The sequence below is a fragment of the Bactrocera oleae genome, chromosome 2 (assembly GCF_042242935.1).
Source record: "Bactrocera oleae isolate idBacOlea1 chromosome 2, idBacOlea1, whole genome shotgun sequence".
NCBI lineage: Eukaryota > Metazoa > Arthropoda > Insecta > Diptera > Tephritidae > Bactrocera > Bactrocera oleae.
Window position 1 is genome coordinate 61,871,341 of NC_091536.1, and position 24,662 is coordinate 61,896,002.

Consider the following 24,662-nt stretch of genomic DNA (forward strand, 5'->3'; position numbering starts at 1 on the left):
AACAAGTATTTTTACAATCACATATATTGCAGACACAAATTATACCAGTACAAATTTATTAAAATCATAACAAACCAGTAAGTACTCACTTTTTCTATAACAGAAATAGCGCTGTTTTGAGTTTTTACAGAATATTGCAGCGTAAAGACTTCAACCAAAAATTGAAAATATGATTGCTTAATTCAAAGCTACCCAATGTCTTAAAAATAGGTTCCTACAAGTATAACTCCACGTTGGCCAATTGAGCTGATTCGGCACGCCCACAAAAATAGTAAAAACGCTGATGTAATTGGAGTGCTTTCGGTATTCCGACACCCAAATATAAGCGTTGGAGCCCCTACAAAGTACATATATAACCGATTAGCGAGACGAACTAGGTCGATTTAGCCAAGTCCGTCTGTATATACCAATACGCGAACTAGTCCCTCATTTTTCGGGATATCCATATGAAATTTTGCACATTTCCGTATCGGACCGCTATAGGATATACCTGCCATATAAACTGACTGATCTAATATAAGCCCTTGTTCGGAAAACTATATTATTTGACAAGGTAGCTTTGCGAAATTTGGCACAATCTCTCCGAATAAATTGCTTAGATTGGACAAACATAGCATGTAGCTGCTTTTAAACAGAGTCAAGTCAAGTCCAAGTCAAGTTAAAAATCTTTTTTTACCCTTTAATGCTACAAAAAATGCATCTGTGAAGGGTGTTATAGCTACGGTGCAGTCGAAGTTAACTTTTTGTTTTGGTTTCTTTAACATGTGATATAATTATAATATAAAAAATTCCAATGTCTTTTACAAGCAATTTCATAGACTTTCGATTACGTGAGTAGAAATAACGCCGTTAAGATAATTTCCTTTTTTTGTGGTTTTTTCGAAAAGAAATTCAAATAGTAAATTTTTTCGACGCTCTAAGGAAGAGTAATCCCTTAAGCCAACAGCTGATATTATTTCTTACCTTAGATAACCAACTATGTTATGTGTTATTCGTTACTCGCTACTTGCAACGAACAACATTCATATTTTTTCCAACATTACAAAGGAATTCCTGAAGAAGTTGAAAGAGTATATTTTGTAAAATATTCTGACTCATTTACTGAATGATAAATACTCTCAAAATATATGTTCTCGGCTGATTTTGCTCTACCTAAATTTTGGAGAACTCAACAGAAAGTTCTAGAATCACTTTAATTTTAGGCATACAAATATTATTAAATAATTTTTTACACGAATCTTTTATGAATCCATAATGAGAATGGCAAACAGCCATCCCATACTTTATAACCTTACTTACATGTACAAATAATTGCCAATAACTAGGTTAATTTTTTTACTGTTTCGTTGGAAATATGAAAACTTTATTGCATAAATTTGATATAAGAATTGATAGTTGTTAAGAGTCCAAGCATTTTCAAATTAAAACTGTTACTAGTTACCAGGAATGACGAAAAGAAATAATGAATGTACGTATTTATAAAGATTAATTTCATTTCCATTTTAGATCCTCACTAGCTGGTCAATCAAATTTGTAGTCTCAAAAAATGAACACTTTATTTGTTAAAACTTCATGTTCAGCCAAAAATAGAGACAATTACCGTCAACTCGGTTCATCCTTTCAGTGCAACATAACTTTGTTTGGAAATATGCTTTGCAGTGAATATCCAAAGCTTCAGCATGTATTTTGCATTATTTGCTGCTATAGAAGATACTGAAGAATAATAAGTGGCAATTTCGGGTCGCAGTAGCTACTTGCTGTTGCTCGTATCTCAAGAATGCAACAAAGTGTGAACAAAATATTTGCTTACGAATTTGCTGATAATGCAAGTTCCTCTGCCTGTTATTTGCTTGAAACTGACAGAGAACTCATTCTTTCTAGCTAATGCAATGTTCCCTAGGAGTAAATAATAGCTTCCATGTAACAAAAAGAAAAAACATTTTTTTTAATCTCTTTGGTTAAACAACTATATGCAGATAAATGAATATTAAGGAGCTTTTTAGAATGGTGCTGCTGTTTGCGTGTCTGTGGTGAGCTTTGCGTGCCAATTGAGGGTGTATTGTTTTGAGTTATCTTTTTGTTACTGAATCACTGCGGTTGAAAAATACACAACTGCATTAAACTGAAGCATAGTATGTATGCAGTGCAAGCTATAGCACTTTGTCGTGGGTTGCCATGGTTTTTTTCTTTTGGAAACTTTTTGTTATCTAAAGCTGCAACTCTAAAAATCATTGTCGGAAGATTTTCAGTTTAAGAAATATAATGCGCCCAAAATATAATTTATCTAGAAATCATCTTCATATAAAGTGAGTACCTAGAATTATGACAAAAGAATCATTACGTATACCAAACTATCAAGTGTACAATCTCATCAAATTTGACTCGGACAGATAAAAAAAAAACTACTTTTTTACAAACCTTTGTTATCGCCCTCAAAATAGGCTACTTTCAGGTCAATATAAGCTTACCAACGCATTATCTAATTTTCCATCCACTTGTTGACTTTGACAGTTTCAACGACATATTCAAAACCCACAAGTGCTGTTATTATTGAATACGTTTGTTAAAAGTAGGGTCCTCACACCTATTGTCAAGCTTCTGTTTTGCGACCTTGATTCAGCGTCGTTTTTGCAAAAGCTTCAGATATTTTACTAGGAGTCTAGGCTTGAAACGCTTCATACTCAAAACATCAACCAAAATTGTTTAGTTTTTTATAAGAGACGTTGAGATCATTTCTTTGTTTAGATTTATGGGTCAAATTTGATCAGCTTTAGTAATACGTTGCTTTTGCTCTGTAGTTATGACCTAAAATAGTAAAATTAGCTGTCTTCGATTCATCGCGTATTAGAGAGTTGTAACAGCTGTTTACACAGTCTGGCAGCAGTGAAAAAAGAACAATCATAGCCTACTTACAATTTGTCATTCGAACCACTTATAAAATAAAAACGTGTCAAAAGTCCGTAATGAAAACCATATAACCAGAAACAACGTTGAATGTGCCGAAAAGTATTGTTTCAACAAGTTGAGAAACACATGGGGCTAGTAATTAGTCTAAAGGCTAATTAAACAAGTAAGGAAGTGCTCGCAAAGCAAATGGTATACTCGTTTGAGATTTGTGGATTGATCGATATTTTCGGTAGAAGGTCAACTATAGGCACTAGGGTCCACATATCTAGTACTTAGGGGCTTGAACAGCTTCGGTTCGATTTAGACAATTTTTGGTCACAAGGTGGCATACTTTAATCGCATTATTCACGCAAAGTTTTACCCCGATATAATCATTGTTGCTTGATATGCGTAGTGGAAAGTGAAAGAATCAGATGGAATTGAAAATGGTGTTATATGGGAAATAGGCGTGGTCGTAGTCCGATTTAGCCCATTTTCGCAATATAACATAGACATATAAAAAGAACGTTATGCACCGAATTGTAGAAATCGGTTAAGCAGATCCCAAGATATGATTTTTCACCTAAAAGTGGGCGGTGCCACGCCCACTGACTTATTTTGAACGCGGTTCCTATATAGTCATCTCATACCATCCCAGAGATAAAATTAAATGTCTCTGGCGTGTTTAGTGCTTGGTTTATCGCGCTTTTAGTATTTTTTAACAGTACCGTTATATGGGGAGTGGGCGGGGTTGTCACCTGATTTCACCCATTTTCACACCGTCAATAGAGGTGCTAAAAAAATTTGCTTCCAGTGAACTTTGTTATTATAGCTTTAGTAGTTTAGGAGATATGCACATTAAACCTATTAGGGGCGGGACCACGCCCACTTAAAAAAAAATGTAACTGCAGATGCCCCTCCCTAATGTGATCTCGTGTACCAAATAACAGTCTTGTAACTTATTTCGGAGCTTAGTTATGGCAATTTATTTGTTTTTGATTATTGGCGTTTTGTGGGCGTGGCAGTGGTCCGATTACGCCCATCTGCAATACCAACCGTCTCACGGTACCAAGAAACATGTCTACCAAGTTTCATAAAGATATCTCAATTTTTACTCAAGTTAGAGCTTGCACGGACGGACGGACAGACGGACGGACGGACAGACAGTCACCCGGATTTCAACTCGTCTCTTCATCCTGATTTATATATATATAACCCTATATCTAACTCGATTAGTTTTAGGTGATACAAACAACCGTTTGGTGAACAAAACTATTATACTCTGTAGCAACAGGTTGCGAGAGTATAAAAACAAGAAGAATATCTATACTACCGAAACATGAAAAGAATTTATTATTTCATAACAGATAAATGTTTGTTGCATCGAAATTTGCTTCCGAAAGCGAAATATAGCTCTTCAAATATAAAAATTTTGCTTATTTAGTAAAGCGCTTTTACTTTTATAAAGATTATGAACCTCTATTATTGCGGAGATGTAAGTGTTCAAAGGTTAGGCTTAAGAACGACAGGTGCTATGCTGGAAAAGTGTATGCATAATTTTGTTATTGAATCAGTTGAAAATTCTTTCTGCGTTTAAATCATCCGTTTATGTAAAGTTCATTATGAAACAGAGAAAGTCTTAAATAAAACTCAATAAGCACATACTTAGCTACAAAAATCTAGTTAATGGATAATATCAAAATTCTAACGGAAGTAAAATCATTTATAATTTTTTTAATACAAAAATGCTTGATACAAAGATAATGTTTAGAGAAATTAGGATGAAACCTTTTTGCTAGTTACCCTCTCAAAGTCACTGCCTACAAAAACTTTGTTCAAGCTATATTCCTATTCCATCTTATAAGCAATATATTACAGATAAGAAAAAAAAAACCAATATAAATAACAAAATAACCTTAATAATTTACAATGAATCAAATTTGCAATGTTTTGTTGTAAACTCCAAAATAGCAAAGCAATTTGCTTTTATTGTTCAAATTTAGTTGTTGCAAATAATTTTATTGCCTCTGTTAGAAATAAGTCACAGGCCAACGACAATAGCTTGACCTACAAAAGTATAGGTGCGATCTACTGCAAATATTTACATCAAACGGCCTTGCTTACGCTATTTTATACAAATATAACAAATAACATACAAATATATGATTACAATGTAAACAACGCTGAATATAACCAAAAAAAGGGTAGCTCTCGGTTTTACGACGTCCGTAGCAAGCATATTTGCCGAAAGGCAATTCCAAGAAAGCATAAAAAATTTAGCAAGCAGAGCACAATAAAATTATAATGGCATATAAATATTTACACACACAAACATACTTATATATACATACAGTACATATATATGTATGCACTAGTGTGCGCCTGTCAGTGCGTTATTGTCGCCAAATCGTTTAAACTCGCACACAAATTACGTTAAATTGATTTAACCGAAAATCCGTTAAGTCACCATAGGAACCGCACGTTACTCCCACACCATGGCACGCCACACATTGTTATAATGTGACAAACAACATGAAATCACACGCGGACGCAAAAGAACACACAAAAAATACGCGAAGGGACCTTAATTCCTTTCTAAGCATAATAATTTGGGAAAAATTATGTGTGCGCCAAGCGTGTCTTAGTGTGAGTGTATAAGAGAAGAAATTGAGAAATATAATATTTAATAGCACGCATGTTGGCGCACCAACTCGCAAACGTAGTCGTAAAGCCTTTTATAAGCGTTTGCACATAAATGACTATAAAAGATAATTATACTATAAAACTCCTGATATCATACCCTTCAGGTGTGTTGTTAATGACTGTACTTATGGCTACAAATATATTCCCTCTAATTAGTCTTAAGAGGAAGTCCTATGCAGATCTTGAGCTTTTGAGATGGTGTTGTGAATAATTTAGATGCTGTATTTTTTACTTGTCCAAATTATAAGCAAAAAAATCGTATATTAATTGTAATAGGTTTAAATGCGTAATCAAAGGTATAGGTACAGAGTGTTCCATCTCTCATGCTTTTGCATCTCAATTCAGTAAAATGCTAACCAACTTTGGAGTTACGCTGGCAATCTTTGGACCATTGTCAATCTAAGGGCATGACTGGTTGGCCATCATTATGCTCATTGTACTCCAAATTGGTTAGAAGTTAAGCCCTGTTTAACAACGCAGTAGATTTGACACAAGCTTTTTTCCACCATAACTGCTCAATATCTATTGAATGAAAATATTGGAAGCTATAGAAGATAACCTATCTCAACTAACTGACCGGTACAGTTCCAGCATCTCATAGTATTCGACGTGTATTCTGCATTTTGCCAATTTTACTTTACCAAGCTTCTGTTGGAATTATCTTAAATGCAAGTATTCAAAGACCTGAGGAGTTTCTCTGAAGTGCCCTGTTTTATGCAACCTTAAAAGAAGTTGAATAGCCTAGGAAAGATTAAGGTGGATGAACTCCCGGTTTTACCCGAGCAGGCCAACTCGTCTGGCTTTTTCTGCTGAAAACCTAATTATTGCCTTCCTACATTATCTTACAATCTTAGACTTCGTGTTAGCCATATTTGTAGCCTTTATAGCTATTTCTGTATTTGATTAATAGAACTCTATTGACGCCTTCCATTATTCGCGCGCTGCGCTCAACTTATGGTGAACATAACTGGATTACTAAGAGTACTATTCGCAACACCTATTGGGACCTAGAAATTATTGTTGTATAATATTCGACCACGAAGTACATGAAGACCCTGGAGAGTCGATTCGGCGCCGTTCGCAGCAACTCGGACTAACGTATGTAAAGACTTGGCGCATTTTACATTAATATAGCTTGTTTAAAAACTGAAGCCGCTCGACCTTTCCAAACGACATCGCTTCGTTCTATGGGCTCTTGAAAAATTCCATGAAGATTCGTTTTCGCGTAAAATTTTGTTCAGCAATGAGACCCATTTCATTGGAACGAAGATCAACCTGAAAAGATTCAAGAGGTGTAATTTCATCCATAAAAAAACACAGTTTGGTGTGGTTTGTGAGACGGTGGAATCATCGGTCCATATTTCTTCAAAACTGATGGCGGTGAGAACGTAACCGTCAATGGCAAACAATATCGCGCCATGATAACCGACGATTTGATGCCTGAAATTGAAGCTCGTGATTTCGACGACATTTGGTTTTAACAAGACGGCGCCAATTCACACACATCGCATCATCCAATGGATTTATTGAGAGAACACTTCAGTGAGCATTTCCCGCTTTAGGCCGGTCAATTGGCATCCAAGATAGCGTGATATCACACCGTGAGACTTTTACCTGTGGGGATATGTAAATTCTTAAATCTATGCGGACAATCCCGCTTCGATTCAGGTCTTGGAGCAAAACAACACCCGAATCATTCACCAGTTAAAAGTTGAAATGGTCGAACGAGTCGTCGAAAATTGGACTGAGGATGAACCAGCTGAGACGTAGACGGTCAACATTTGAAAGAGATAATCTTCGCTCAGCATAATTTGCTTGAGCAGCACTACTGACATTGTAAAATATTACTGTTAATACAAGGTGCGCTCCAAAGTAAACAGTAAAAAAGTAAACTCTATTGGCGCCATCTATATGTCGACTAGTGCGTTAGAATCTGATATTCTTTATCGACTTCCAGTAAAAATTTCTTGACATTTCATCTATTGGAAGGGAAGTTATTTCGTTTTAAGTGTCAGTATGTTTTTGTCACCGGTGCGAAAATGAGCTTCGAACAAAGAGCCAACATTAAATTTTGTTTTAAAATTAGTAAAACTTTTACCGAAACGTTTCAATTGATGAAACAAGTTTATGGCGATGATTGCCTATCCCGTATCAGAGTGCACGAGTGTTTTCAACGTAGTCATGATCACATAAATGAGAAATGAGCCGAAACCAAAGAAATCGCGCCTGGAGAAGTCAAAAGTGAAGACAATGCTGATTTGTTTTTATGATTCCAAGGGTATTGTCCACAAAGAATTTGTTCCACGTGTTCGAACGTACAAAACGTTAATGCGGTATTCTACCTTGGAGTTTTGAAGCGTTTGGTGCGCCGATGAAAGTTGGCGTTTGTTGCACGATAATGCGCCGTCTCATCGATCGACGCTTGTGGCCGATTATTTGACCAAAAATCACATTTTAACAATCAACCACTCCCCGTATTCACCTGATGTGGCACCGTGCGACATCTACCTTTTCGGAAAAATGCATTTGCGATGAAAGGAAAGCGTTATGCAGACGTGGAGGACATTCAAAAGGCTTGCACCGGCATACTGGCGGCTATACCGGGCAACGAACCAAAACACTCGTTCGACATGCTTTTGGACCATGCAAAAAGCTGTATTAAAGCAGAAGGAGACTTTTTTGAATAAAATAAATTGATTTTGCCGATAAAACCATTAGTTCTGTATTTTTTTTAAAAGTCATGTTTACTTTGGAACGCAGCTTTTATGTAAAATATAACAGTACTGTTAATAACTACTTAAAGCTTGATAACTACGAGATATAAAATAATATATATCGCATATAAATAAATACGCCAGAGACATGAAATTTTAAATCCGAGATAGCACGGACGTACTTTTTAGAAGTCGGGGTCAAAATGTACGATGAACGTGACCCAGCCCACATTTAGGTGAAAACCCAGAACCCGCTTGACCGATTTAACCAAATTCGGTAGGTGGCATTATTCTAACATTCTTATGCGACAGTGTGAAAATAGGCAATATCACAACCACGCATATTTCCCATATAACATCATTTTAAATTCCATCTGATTTCTTCACTTTCCAGTACACAAATTAAGCCCCAATGAATGTATCTTGATAACACTTTGCACGAATATATTGTAGAAACTCAGGGAGAACCTTTATCTGATATCAATATGCTTGTGTGCCAAAAATGAGTTGAATCAGATCAATAATTCTTTTAGTACCCGTGTACCTAACTTTTCGAACTTCCGGCTAATATGCCGGCTTTATGCCGCAAATGTCGGTCAATATGCGAGTTATCATAATAAAATCAAAAGAGCGTGTTTTTCCTATAAAAATTTATCTTTGTGCATAAAATGGATAAAATCTGTTTAAAACTTGCCTAACCGCTATATAACATATATCAGGATTTGGAAACTTCCGATTGAAATTATCTTTCATATATTGTATTTGTGATGGTATGTTAAGTACCTTAATAAAACGCAGATAAAAGCGGTTCAAAACTATCCATATCTCTCATACACCAAATATAAGATTTGCAAACTTCTGATAGACATTATACCGTATACCTATATCGGTCAATATGTAAGATATCCTAACAAAATTAACCGAACGTATAAAACTGGATATACTTTAGTTTAATGCCAAAAATATGTGATATTGGTCAACAAAACCCTTACATACCACATATACTTGTTTTCGTTATTCTAACAACATTGGGTTTGTTGTTGTTTCAATATGTCGGTCAGTGTATGATTTATATATTTATAAATTAATTAATTGAAAAAATTTACCCGGATTTGATCACTGTAAGTTGCAAAGCGCGAAATGTTTGGTTACACAAGCTTATCCCTTCCTTACTTGTTTTGTTTGAAGCTACTATCTGAGCATGAATTGTTTCAGAATAAGCCCGTTCCTGTTCCCGTTTCACCTTTTGATTCATCAGTGAATACATATATTTCGATCATAGCACCTCCGGTCCAGGGGAAGAAAAATGTTCCCTATGGATCTTCTTTTCTCCGTTACATTGCCAACCTCATCTATAACGAGTTTTGTTACAACATAGAGAATAAAACGATAGCCGCAGTGATGCAGAACCTCAGGGTAAAATTAAATTTTATCCACAACGAAAAGTTAAAATAAATTAATCCAATGAAAAAACGATGGCCCTTAGAGTTTAGTTTGATATAAATATTAGTTAGTTCAATTATTTGAACGAAAATTATCCGAAATCCACATTAAGAGCAATTTTTACTCTTAAACCATAATATTTGGGATCTTAATTCTAATATTCTTCACAGCATGCAACTTTTCTAGACAAATCGGAGTATTATATTTAATTTATTTCAGTAATTCGTTTTTTGTGATTTCTTCGATGAAGCTTTTAAATTTGTACTCAATTATATTATTTTTATGGTTAATTGAAATTTGACGACATTTTACTCACTTTGTCTAACCAACCTGAAATAATACATATTTTTTCTCAAATTTATAATGTGCTTCTCTTGTATATGTTAATTACAGAAACATTTATCATAATTTTTGTTATTATTACAAATATTATGAAAGCACAACCTCTCTTTCCTAGCAGTCACTTCTGGTCTGTTATTAAATGCGTTTAAAATACTCATCAATATATATGATGCAGATGTATTAACAACTCTTTAATAATACATTTCTATAGCAATCTCGTTAAGCATATACTTGTATAATATAATGCATATGATGAGTGGCGCCAACAAGTCAAAAGATACAAAATGTATCCGCCAACAAAAGGTGAAATCGCATAAAAAACAACAACAAATAGTCTGGATTAATTATTTGTATGATTGTGCATATTTCGATTTACCAGCACGGCTGGCAGTTAGACTGCGATATCTTAAGAATTAAAATGTAATGAAGAATATATACAAGCATGATGTTACTACGACTACGACTCGTATACACAAAAGCTCATAATTTAAGATAGCAGAATTTACATATGAGCACAGCGAAGAATATATATGTATACACGAATATACTCATTCTTTTTTTGCGCAATATTTCTTCTAAGCCATAAAACTAAGACACAAAGAAAGACATGAGCTCCACCAACGCTCTTGAACGCCCGTCCGAAATTTATGTGTTTGTAGGAAGCGATTAAAGGATATCCTTGCAAGGAAATTCACTGGCATAAAGTAGTATATCTCTTGGATCATTTGTTTTGTAAGGAAACTGCATGATGAATGGCTGAAGGATGACAGACGTAATTTAATAGATTTAGTGTGCGCTTGCAAAGTAATAGTTGGTGGGTTGGTGCAAATTTATTTCAAACCTTCATCTATGGAACTAACTTTCGTTTATTGGGCAATAGAATTTTCGTAAGTACCTACTTCAATTACTAAATTTATAAAATATTCTACAGATAATTATATGCCACGAAATTGGTAATTAAATAATTATTCTCTCACAGCAACTTCCTGAAAAACCCTCTTACATACACTTCCACTGCTCTTGCAAGGTAATAACATTTTAACTAAATGTATTTAACTCATTTTATTATAGGGTTTACCGTATTTTGTTAAAATTAAATAATAATTTTGAATAGCAAAATAGAATAAATTTATTCAAAGTATTGACCATTGCTTTTTTAACATTTTGACCACCTTTCTGGCAATTTGTGGATACCATGCCAATAGAAATGTTCGTCTTTTAAAGCAAACCAATCAGACACCCAATTTTCGACTTCTATGGAAGAAATGCGAACCATACTTTTGTATCTTTTCCATAGCTTTCAAACGGTCTTAAATTGTTTATTGTGCAACATTTAAAATTGCGCCCATGTGCTTTTGATTCAAAATATCATCTTCATTCAATAGTGCTTGCAGTTCGGCGTCTTCAAACTTTTTTGGTGGTCTTCCACGTTCTTCATTTCATACATCAAAATCATTATCTCAGAACTGTTGATACCATCTTTTACATGTTGCTTCTGATAGAAAATAATCGCCTTATGCCCCGACAAGCATTCGATGCGACTCAGCAGCACTTTTCTTGAAATAGAAACAAAAAATGTATGCTTTCCGCAAATCATCACTTTCCGGTACAAAATTTGACATTTTCAACACAATGAAAAATTATGATCTTGTTTGTTCAATGACTGTGAGTTTCAAAAATTAAGGCTCGTTTACAACAAATGTTCCCTACCAATATATAGCATGTCAGTTTCCTTCACTTCTTCCTCTACAAATCCAGTTTTGCGAAAAGTTTTTAAGATAGACCTTTTTATAACTGGCATAATATTCGTAAATATATTGGGAAGCAAAATTTGTGCTTTTTAGTAAATAATTAAAAAAAATTGTATGTATCTAACAGCTCCATTATTTTAATTTAGAAATTATTAAGATTTTTTCATTGAGAGGCTGAAATTAATAGCTGTGTGATTTTCGAATGTTTCTAAAAAGTTTTTTATAATTAGGGTAAAACTGCTTCTTATTTCTGCGGATATTATGTTACCAACAACATTTTTTTATACATTTACAGAAACATTTTGTGTACTCTTTATTTTGGTGTACCGCAACAAGTGGTAGTAGTACCGCACGACGCCAAGCGGCGCACACTTTTGCCTGGTTAGACGTTTTTCTGTACAACTGTAACGCGTAGTGTTGCATATGGTCGTAAATCTGAAATATTCTACTTGTCAATTCATCTAGTAGAATTCAACATAAAAGAGTGTGATATCACTCTTAGTTAGGTTATAACAGTCTATGAGTTTTATACCAGTTGTTCAATAATATTCTCTTAATGTAATACATATAATCTGTGGAGTCCTTTATATTTAACCATTATAGTACCAAAAGCTTAGCTATTTTGTTTTATTATTCAACAGTTGATCTTTTTTAAGATATTATCGTATATTAAACGACTTCTTACCTAAAAGCCAAATGTTTAAAAACTTTAAAAAGTTATTAAGTTTCAAAATGACATTAGAAGTCATGTTTTGGATTAAACCTTTCTTTCTCTGTTAATTTAGAAAACCACACAAAAGAACCTAAAAATCACCTAGCATCTAACCACCAACAGTGTAAATCCAACTTATATGCTCCTCATTTGTAAAGGTAAAAGCAAGGAAAGAACAACGATTTAAAATTTATTACCAAAAAAGTCCAGCAAAAAATCTGAAGTACTTGTATGAAGTATAAAGTCTCTAAGTAAGTAATATATACATATGTACTAATATTTTTAAGGCTTTATAATTTTTGCTTACTGGAGTGTTTTTGTATATGTTTCTATGTTTGAAAGTTAATGAGTGTGGCATGAGAACTTTTGGGTACAATACTCCTATACTGACGTAAGAATTCAAAAACGCGTACAAGTCGAAGAAGTAAGATAAATTTACAGAAAATATTGCTTTATATATGTAATACTATATACATTATATACAACATATTACAAGATGCATAAGAATATGTGCAAACGAACGCGTCTGTTTCTAACTTTTGATTTGTGTTGTGAAAAGTTTTCAGCTCTCGCACAGGTGTGGAGTTTCAAGGAAGCTGCTTATGGAGGTAGTACTCTTCTCCGTACATAAATGCTGACATATTTACAAAATATATATGAATTATATAATGAACATTATCGAAGGTTGGAAGTTTAATAATAATTAGTTGAGTATATCAAATATCAAAAAATTTTCAGATTTTGCAGCTTCCTTTGCACTTAATTCTCGTGATATGTGAAAATCAGTTGTAAGGGTTATCGGATAGTGAAAAAAAACGGTATAAAACGGTAATGAAGAAAATTACTTAAATCCATGAGCTTATACCAACAGCTTTAAGATAAATTCAAAAAGTAAGTGGATTTATTTAAATCTATTAATAGCATACTATCTGATCAGACAGATGAATTACCCAATACAATTAGGAGGCAAATAATAATTTCCCTTGTACTGTATACGGTTATTGCATTACATGAAAGCTTACCGTCGGAAAACTAGTCATCTGGAGGCAAATTGGCTTCTATTGTTGAAGAAGTTTTTAATAAGCTTAACTACTTCAAAAACTTCTAAAGACACATAAATGTTATTTCAGCTGCAGTAATGGTTTGGTTCGGAGTCTCTTATTGTATAAAGGTTTGGAGAGTTCAAAACAATTATTGATCGAGAAGCGTCGACAGTACCAATAGAAACTTTGCGTGCTATAGGTCAATGACCGAATCGTTTAGAGGTTTAAGGTGACAATTTTAAATAAAATTTTACACATCGCTCATATCATGAATGCATTCTTAAAAAAATTTACTATATTAAAAAATATATTATAGTTTCATTGTCATAATTGCCTGAACTTGTAAAGAACTTATAGCAAGATAATTATATAAAAAAGATTGCAAAACATAAACGTTTAAGTTTGCATAATTTGTTGTAGTTAAAGTAAAATTGTATTAAATCCATATGTTCATGGATATTATGTAAAATAAGTGCGAGTAACCTGTTTACCTATTTTCCGCAGCATACATGGGATTTTGCTTAAATATTTGCAATTTTCGAAATTTGCGTAATATAAAATGCGTGCGCCAAATTTACAATGTAAATATGAGCTTTTGTATAGATATACAGTATATATGTTCTGTATATATAAAAGTGTTTTTCGGCCCTGTAGGACAATTAGGTTTGTTGCGGATTTAAAAACCCTATTATGTTCTGATTTTTTACTTGAGCAAATAGCGTTGAGTTGTTGCTATCGAAATTTTTCCCCGATATATTTCCCACTAATATTGACTATATGTCTCGCATTCAATGCCTGTTTTTAGTTTTTAAATGTATCATGTTGTTGAAGTTGGTTTTCGCCCTGAAAAACACTTTTATTATAATAATTAGTCATACCTTTAGAAAGTTCGAAATTTTTTCATGAGGAAGTTTTTTATTTATCAAGTTAGATTTCGTAGAGGCACACGTGTTTAAAACCCATTTAGTAAACGTGTCCTCGGTTTATCACACTCATTTCGTTGAATGTTTAGCTTGTGTTCTTTTCACCATGTCTACTTTACTCGTATGCACACGTAGTGCTATGAGTTCCCATCAATCTTTTCATGTTTTAGAGCCGTCGCAAAAGCGCGATGCGATGGGTTGTAAGGGAAGAATTATGGAAATGGATATTGAGAGACTAAGGACAAACAAGGTGTTCTTAAAAGCATTTCTTATTTAATTCTTTTCACGGAAGACGGCTCGAACCCTGGTTGTCTGGGGAAACGATCTCATGGTTCGCAAGATCTATATGTTGCTGTTAATACCTCCAGCAGTTCAAGCCACCGGTAATAGTAGCGAAAAGTTACACTTTATTGAGTTAAACATTTCTTAAAGCAGGTTGCCATCGTAAAAAGAGTTTAAGTTCAATTAAAAGTTTGGTATTACTGTTTCTATTTATTTACTAGCGGTATTGTTATAAAAGTTTTTCATTTTAGGTTAAGAAAAACTGCAGCTGGCTAATATGTCATCATATTTTATTTAATTCAATTTAATTTTACTTACTTTTACTTTATATTTTATTTTACAATATTTTATTATTTTTATCTTCTTTTTAATTTATGATAATTATTTTTTTATGTTATTTTCAACTATATTTTTTATAACTCTGATCCAAATATCTATATTCAACATAACAACAAGTTGCCTGCATGTGTTTGAAAGCAATTGAGAATTTATTGTCTAGAAAGATAACGGTCAACAGGACAGCTAGACTGCAGCAAGTTGGCAAGACAAGAGCACACCACAGCGGCGCCTTTGTAAGCTGCTTTATAAATCGTTTGTCGATAACAAAGCTGCGGATAAAAGCAGTTGCGTTAGCTTTGCTTTATTGTTTTTATACTCTACAATATCAAGTGGCGAAGCAACTACCGCTTCCTGTCCTTTGACTGCAGTTGTGGCTCAGCTATGGAGTGTTAGCTCATCTCTGGTGTTTGCACACAATATAAACACGTATGTATGTTGCCTACTTATATGTATAAGTTTGGTTTACAAGCTACGGTTGCATGCATCGAAAGTATCTTTTACAAGCAAATGCTTCGTAACAGCATCCCGGTTATATTTTGTTGCGAAAACTTCTCCGCTCTCGCTACTTTATCATTTTATCATTTATTGATGCTCTTCGCTACTACAAAATGCACAATTTTATTTCATTTTTCCCTCAGCGCCAGTGCAGCGGTTGTGCTCACCTCATTGTTGTTGTAAGTAATAATCCACAAGTCTTTCGCCACAAGGGTATTGTAAATATTTTACCTCCTCAATATATTTATATAAAAGTACAGCTTTCTTGTAGGTCTTCCGTTCTCCTTTCTTTGTTTTGTTGCTTATTTACTTTGCATATTATCAACGCTACATGAGTGACTTGCACTTGTTCTTTCGAGTATTGTGAAAGTCTAACAAATGGAAGTGGAAGTGAGGTCATCTGATAATGAAAGTGGCAGAGTTCCCTTAGATTATCTGTGCACTGTCTTTAAGTGGACTTAGTTCATTATTTATTAATATGTGCTGTACGCTAAATAGTTATTACTTTAAAAAGACCAATACTAATATTTAATGTTGGGTCAATAGCTATATTCGTTCCAAAGAGGTGAGACTACCAGAGACCGAACAGAGGTGGAACCTGGTAGAAATGGAATGCATTCGTACCATTACCATTACGTATAAGTATTACTCAAAGCGATTCTCGATGGTTGTATTAAGGGGATCGATATATAACGGTAATTCGGATAAATCCATACTGGCATGGGGTTCAGTCTTACGATATATTCTTTCTCTTGATTAAAGACAAAAGTTACATCGCAATTCATACTATTATTTTATTATTAAAAAATAAATAAAATTTAATCCCGCAAACCAGATTAAAAAAAATAAAATAAAATTTATTGCATATACATATATAAATTTTTAGTTCAAATTATCCAAACTACACTGCGGGCTTGGTGCAATTTCGTTGCAATCGTCTGATTTTATTACTCTTCTTCTATAAGATATTTATGTTCTATGGCTTATCATCTTTGCGTAGATCTAAGCCGGAGCCATAGTGCCAGCTCCGGTTTATCCAAAATGACCAATTTCATTTCAGCGAAAATTAATTTTGAACCCCTTCACTGCAAAAACAATTTGCAATATTTTCATTCGCCTTAAAAAAAGTAATTGAATATAAATGAGTTTAACCACGTGAAACCGCAACAAATGCAACAAAACGCACAAGCGGATTACTTCTCAAGTAATGCGCAGCTGGAATTGCTAACGCTGCAGAATTGTCGAAAGAGCGCGTGGCGAGATTTGCAAGGAATGTTTATTTAATATGCAGACGCCGCTATATACAACACATCAAATCGCTTGCACAAATATTTTTGCCACAGAAGTAGAAATATGCCAACAGGAAATTTCAAAGGCACACACCCTCCCACACTCATACAAGCCACCACAAGTATGCGGAAAATGAAAATTGTGCAAAAGTGCAAAGCGTTTGGCGCGCACAGAAAGTGATGAAGTCTGGCGGCAATCCTTAGCGCTGCATATTAACGGTAAAGGCATAAAAGCGTATGAGCTGACTTCAAGACGCCGCAAACGCTCAAACTGCGCACGAGTGGCACCGAGAAAAAGGGCGAACGAGACGTGCTAATTTCCAGTTGCACTTGTGCAACTGTACTTTTATGCGCATTTCGTTGTTATTGCGTTCATTTCTCCGTTGCTGATATACTACTTTCGCAGCCACTTAACGGTGTGGCACCGCTGACACCGTGTGCGCATAGTTGCCCCATAACGGTGTGTAATTGCATTTCGCCGTTTTATAATTACATACCGCTACGTCCGCACTCGCTACATAACAGTTTGCGGATTGCGGTTTGTACGTGAGTATGAGTGCTGCTAGCCAAGCTGCGTGCTTCTGCGACATCGTGTCGTGGGTTGCTCATACGTCGTGGCAAATGGTATGCTTCGTGGTTGGCTGGCGGTTGCGAGAGTCAGCAGTGCCAATGTCGGAATTGAAATGTAAATTAAAAATTGTAATTACATTGGAAATAAACTTGCATTTGTGCGTCCATATACGCTCTCGTATACATATAATATAATGTTGTTGCTGCACATTTTCGAGCACTTTCACGAGTCGTTACTTTGATAAAAATTTAATTTTCACTATTGCCAATTTCATGTTTGATAAATGTGTGTATTATGCTTTCACTTTGTTGATTGAAATAAATAAGGGTATTTAAAAACGGCAGTAAAATGCATAAGCATGGTGAAAAACTAACTTCAGATATATTTGCGTAAAAGTAAACATATTTCGTGCTGATAAAGTATATTACAATTTTATTAAATAAATTGGAAATTTGCAAAAAAAAAAAAAAGGCACAAAAAGGGGAATCGACTTTGACTTCAAACTTTTAGTGACCGTATCCTAAAAACTACGTACAGGTGTGTTCAGAAAATAACGGGAAGGTTAAAATTTAAAGTTTTGCGGGATTGAAGACTCGAATTTTTATTATTATGATATATGGTACTTTGTCTGTCTAGCAGCCGCTACTATTAGACGAGTTTTTGTGAAATGGGCGATTTTCTTTTGGTAAAAGCTCACACTTCGTTACTTGTTTATGAATTCTTGGCAAAAAACGATACCCATCGGCATCATTACTCCAGCCTCCATATTCGCCAGGCATGGCCTCCGTGACTTTTCCTATTTCCCGAAATAAAGAGAACCTTAAGGGGCCGTTGTTTTATAAGCATAGAGTCATAAAATGCCCATCGCTCAAAGAGCTAAGGGCTATCCCAAAATTCGACATAAATGTATGATATCAATTGTGGAAAATTTTAAAAGCGACGACATAATGTAGATGAATTCATAAATATTTTTGTTTTTTTCTTTAAGAATAAATTTTTCTCTGTCAAGGCATACCTAGTATGACCGCCTAAAGGAGGTACTTTTCTGAAAAAAAAAGGAGAAACGTTAACTTCGGCTGCTCTGAAGCTATAATACCCTTTACAAATGCATTTTTTACAGTGTAAAGGGATATAAAAAGATCTTTATCTTGATTTTAAACGGCCAGCTATATGTTATAGTCGTCCTAAACAATTTTTGCGTATATTGTAGCGATGCATTAAGTAATAAGATGTGCCAATTTTCGTGAAGCTGCCTTGTCAAATAAAAAATTATTGCAAACAACTACTTGAGTTCGATGGCCCAGTTTGTATGATAGCTATATCTTATATTTGGTCGATCCGAATAATTTCTTCGGAAATAATTGCCTTAGGCAAGAACCCATGCAATATTTTTTAAAGATATATCTTTAAAATAAATATCTTTCCATATAAGCACTTGATTCCGATCATTCAGTTTGCATGGTAGCTATATGCTTTAGTGGTGCGCTATCGGCGGTTCCGACGGTTGGCTCAATATCTCAAAAACTGAAAGACCTCTCGCACATATACAGACGAACAGACAGACGGTCAGGGCTAAATCGGCTCAGCCCGTCGCGCGTTTAACTAGTTGAAAAATACTAGAAATAAATATAGACAATCGAAATATGCAGAATAAAGAACACAAAACAAAATCTATTACGTATACTAATCTTTGTATGTGGTAACTTATTTTTCCAATAATGAAAATTTCTTTTCATGTGTGACCTCTCCTATCCTTACTAAACTGAATATATGCGTTGACTGTGCTATAGACCATATATATTTATCGCTATACAAGTATACGCTATCTTAATAAAATTCGGTGAGAATATTTAAGATTGAACCAGTCTATGGTTAAAAATTTTATTAATTATTTTTGGGTTAAATAGTAAGAGAAATGTATTCGTATAAAATTGCTATAGTGTGTTCGGTAGTCAGTTAAAAAATATTTTAAAGTAGTTTTTAAAGTTTTTAACGAATTTGTTACATTTTCAACCATTCTCTATTTCCATACAAATCTGCTTGAATATAAAAAATAAGTAAAGGTGGTCCATAAAAATAATTTTTGTTTTTTGCCCTACCGTTTCACTCACTGATATCATAAGAGATTTTACATTATATCTGTTTTCGATTAGCGACCATTAAGATTTATCACACACTACTTGTTTTTTTGTAGTTCAAGATATTATATCGAAAGAATAACATATACAATATACTAATTTATACTAGTATCTAATATAACAGTATCTAATCTTGCAGCTAGTTTTAATATTTTTTAGAAGAATTTATCGAAAACAAAACGAGGAAGAACTAAGCTCGGTTGTAACCGAACATTCATACTCTTGCAACTCTGCCGAATTTCAATAGTATATCTCACAAATTGGCCGTTATTTTTGGTAAAAAAAACTCTCAATTGGAACTGGGGTCCTCATATTCTGTATCTGGAAGCTTTTAGAGTTTGGTCCGATTTTCAAAATTTTTGGTCATTAAGTGGCACATCTACACTATTCGTGCAAATTTTTATCCCGATACATTCACTGGTGCTTGATTTGTAAGAAAAGTGAAAGAATCAGTCTGATTTCGCCCAATTTTATACTGTAAAATAGGAATGGTAGGATAATGTAATCTACTGAATTTGGTTGAAATTGGTCAAGCAAGTCATGAAATATAGAATTTCACCTAAATATGGACAGCCCATTGTCTAATTTTGATACTCGATCGTATAAATATTCTTTTCTCTCATGAGCGCATCTGACGCTTTTATTTATTGCGTTATCACACTTTTATTAGTATTCAACAGAACCGTTATACTTGTATGCGGAATGAGCTGGATTATAATCCGATTTCAAATATTTTTATACTTTCGAAGGGAATACTAAAATTATTAGAGGTTAGTTAGTTAAGTTGATTTAGTTAAAGTGGTTTGGGTAATTAAACTTATTAGAGGCAGGGCCATGACCACTTTTTTAAGATTTCCAAACCAACCAATTAAAGGCGTTTTTTGGACGTGGCAGTGCTCTGATTCTGCCCATCTGCAGTATCAACACTCTTTGGTACTAAGGATTTTATGTATCAAGTTCCATCAAGACATCTCAATGTATACTCATGTTATCGCTTGCACGGACATGCGGAACTCGTTTTGTCATCCTGATCATTTATATATTTATATTTCCATATCTATCTCGATTAGTTTAAGGTGATACAAACCGTTAGGTGGACAAAATTATTTTACTCTGTAGCAACATATTGGAAAAGTATATATATTTCATACATATATTTCCCTCGAATAACTAAAAAATTTAAGAAATTTTATGTAAAAGTTTACTTCCAGCTTATAAGAACAACCCTATTATACAATATATATCATGTTTATATACTGCATAAACTCACCTTGAATAGATTGCAAGGCAATTTGTTTTACAACACCCAAAGGACTTTCAATAACACAGAATTACACACTCGAGTGCCACAACATTCTAACCGATAGCATACATACTTATGTAAACATAGAACAAGTGCAGATAGATGCCTGTTGAAAATTTCAAATTTATTTAAGTAATTAAAATCTTGTTGTATTGATTTTCGTTACTTTTCGAGAGCAATAACACAATGAAGTACCCTTTTATATGTATGTATATTTGTATGCTATATACAATTGGTATATCATGAACTTTTTACACAAAAAATACTTTACTCAGACGATTCATCGTTGTAAAATATTTAAAGCCCAAACAGTTATAGCTTTTTATGGACTCACATTCTATTTCAAGGCAAGATAATTTGAATTATAATGTAGGATGTTCTACTTCAATAGAGAGATAAAATATATAATTTTGTGTTAAACTTAAAAGACACAAGAAAAAGCGTTAACTTCGGTTACATCGAAGCTATATTACCCTGCAAAAGAAAAATGATTTCTTACAAGAACTTGATTTTGATCAGCCAGTAGTATGCTAGTAGTATATAGTTGTTATAGTGACTCGATCTGAACAATTTCGTCGGAAATTATAGCGTTTCCTTGGGCAATATTCCATCCCCAGTATCTCTTCAAATGAAGAAGTTTTCCATACAATTAGTTGTTTCCGACCATCGAATGAGCAGCTACTTGGGGCGAGGGGTGATTGCAAATTTTCAGATCGATATCTCAAAAACTGAGGGACCAGTTCGCTTATATACAGATAGACGGGCGAGCGGACAAAAGGATGGGCATCGCCAAACTTCGAAGCAAACCTATACCCTGTTCAGGGTAAAAAAATAAAAAAATGAGACAAAAAAATGAGTGGAGCTTAAGTTTATATGTACGTGTTTTACACGGTTCAAAAATGGTCGTAAAGATTTAAATGAAAACTAAGCATGCGCTGCTTGGTCTTACCAACCCTAATCCCTCATGGGTAAAAAGCGCAGGTTCACGAACAGTCGTTCATATAAGGAATTAACTTACCTTTTGTGTGATGACCTGTATGATCGTTGTTTCTATTGTACTTTACTCGTGTACTCAGAACTTATGTGCTACTCCCTTAAAACAAAACCATGGAGGTGATTTTTTACTGGCTGGCCTAGAATTTCGTTATTAACTCAACTAAACTTTAAACTTAGATCGTTGAGCTTCCATTCCAACTTTGTCTATGTTAGGAATATTATCTCTAAAAACAATCCTGCCTTGAGTTTGAGTACGACACACAAGAAATTTTTCTATTCGCTAAAACTTAGGTGCATAATGACTTGGACTTACACTACTTTCACGAGGTATTCACATTCTCACATTTCTCATAACTGTGTTGTTACTTTTACTGACAAAGGAGCAAAACTCACATATCAGAGGCCTTATAACTTAATGCCCCCTAGATAACATTACAGTAACCCATCTAATAACTTAGTTTAGCTTAGAAGCTTATCGCTGCAGATCAAATATTAGGGATTTCATTACGACAGTTGAAATACACTCCTCTGTGATGACAAAAACTTCTACAATTAAATAAAGATATTCCTGTATAGACAAGCGTTTTGAATCATGGTATAAAAAATCTTTTTGGAGTAGTAAACTTCTAGCTAATTGCCCACCTTGTTTCAGAAAACTTCGACAATTTGTCGCCATCATAATTGTTAGGCTCAGCTGATGACTTAGATAATTTGGGTCTTTAAATGAAACGCCTCTCTAATCTTCAGCGACATTCCAAAAATGCCGTATCGACATATCTACTTACAATTGCCAATTAGTTTTTTGCGTGTTCTTATTAAGTGTAAAGAAGTTAGTAAACAATTCTATTGTAAAATACCATCTGCTATATTTAAATATTTCCTGCTATTTTCCTTCAGTACAATCTATTTGAGAGTTTGTGATGTAATTTTCTGTTTAATTTTTTTGTTTTCCTTCTTTCCGCATCAGTTTTATTTCATTATAAGCTCTTTTCATATTCTCAACAGGCTTTCCTCTGATTTATTTCACTTTGTCGTTGGTATTTTATTGCAGCTACGCATTTGTTTCTTACTTGATGGTTTTTTTGTGTTTTTTTTTCATTTTTGCAAATTACCTTTGTCCGTCTGTTAAATAGCCGGATACTTTGGGGAGCGCTCGTATAAGTTATTTTTGTTTTTGTGGGCCAACGTACTACCGAGTGTGCTTACTGAATGATTGATATATTTATCGGGATATACATATATATATTTATATGTATGGGTCTCAATTCATGCCGCAAGACCATGGTCTGTTTGAGTTGCGTGCATCTTTGTGCTTGAGTGTGGTATTGCAAAGTGAAAAAGTCAATATTGATGTTGAAATTACAGCACACCAGTGCAGCGGTGCTTGTATCGTCTTTCAATTATTTCAGTTTGCTTTGCATATTGCATGAACGTATGTGCCTTGTGAGTGGATACCGGTGAGGTAACGGGTTTTCCAATAAAGTAATATGATTAAAAAAAAAACACAAATCACACACTAATTGTTAAGGAAATTCATATGCTTTTTATTTATGGTGAAGAACAATCGATGCAACTAAATTCTGAATATAACATCATTCAAATGGCCTCCTAGACTTCTTTTGCAGGAACGAATTCGATGAACCCAATTTTGCATAGCACATTCAATATTGACTTCTTAAGCTTGAAGAGAGCCTGGTTTATTGCTAAAGACCAATGACTTCAAATAAACCTACAAGAAATAATCGAATGGTTGTTAATCAAAACTTCATTGAGGCCATTCAATTTCACAATTTCTTGAAATTATCGAATCTCCAAACTTTTCACGCAATAACTCGGTTGTTGGACGTGCACGATTGGTTTTTTTATTATATGATCATTTCCTTTATTAAAACTCGAAAATTATATAACCTATGCATGCCTTGGAGATGCCACCGCCTCTTGTGGTCTTCCTGAAGAGAGTGTATAATTTATGCTGGTACGGTAACGACGAAATTCAGCAAACCAGCAAAGACATATTAACATAACACTTATCAAGTCATTGCTTTGCATTCATTTTTACCAAGATAATAAATGCACTTTATCCATTATAAATAAACATAGGTAGGGTTACTTGAGAATATCATAATCTTTGACTTTCGGTATTTTGATATAAAGAATGCACCACGTTCTGGATTGTCGAATATATCGGCAAAATAATAAAAAATTTGGAGTCCAAGCGGGAGCTAATAATTGCCAGACAAATCCATATGAAGCCATTTAATTAAGGCTGGATACAAACCAGCGCAAATTGTGGCCACAATTGGCAGTCGGAAAGATTTTGTTACGTGTTTGCCGGGGGTAGCAAAGGATTATTTTATTTGAGCATAACCCCCACGGGCACACTCTGAAGAAGAAAGCAGCCGCTAAGAAGCAGAATTTTGTTCCATCAGTCACTCGCCAGAATCTCCGGCAGCTTGTTTACGTACTTAGTCTTGGTCTGGCCACATGTACTATCTTTTCTTGTCCATGACGAATTTGCTAGTGAAAAATTCGCCTCAAGAGACTCTTGTGAAAATCGTACTATCGTAGTTTTTTGCTAACAGGAAACAAACCCGTGGAATTATGAAATTACCTTCTAACTGACAAAAATTATCGAAAAAAACGGTGGATATTTGATCGAAACCGAATCAGTCTAACTAAGCCTTAAATTTGTATAAAATGTTGTCTTTTTATTATTTTCCAACTTCACACAA

General features: G+C 34.2%; 1 protein-coding gene across 3 annotated transcripts in view; it reads right to left on the bottom strand.

The window, feature by feature from the left end:
* Nucleotides 1–24,662, bottom strand: part of 5-HT7 (5-hydroxytryptamine receptor 7) — a 171,275-nt gene that overhangs the window by 8,724 nt on the left and 137,889 nt on the right. The gene's annotated exons all lie outside the window — the stretch shown is intronic.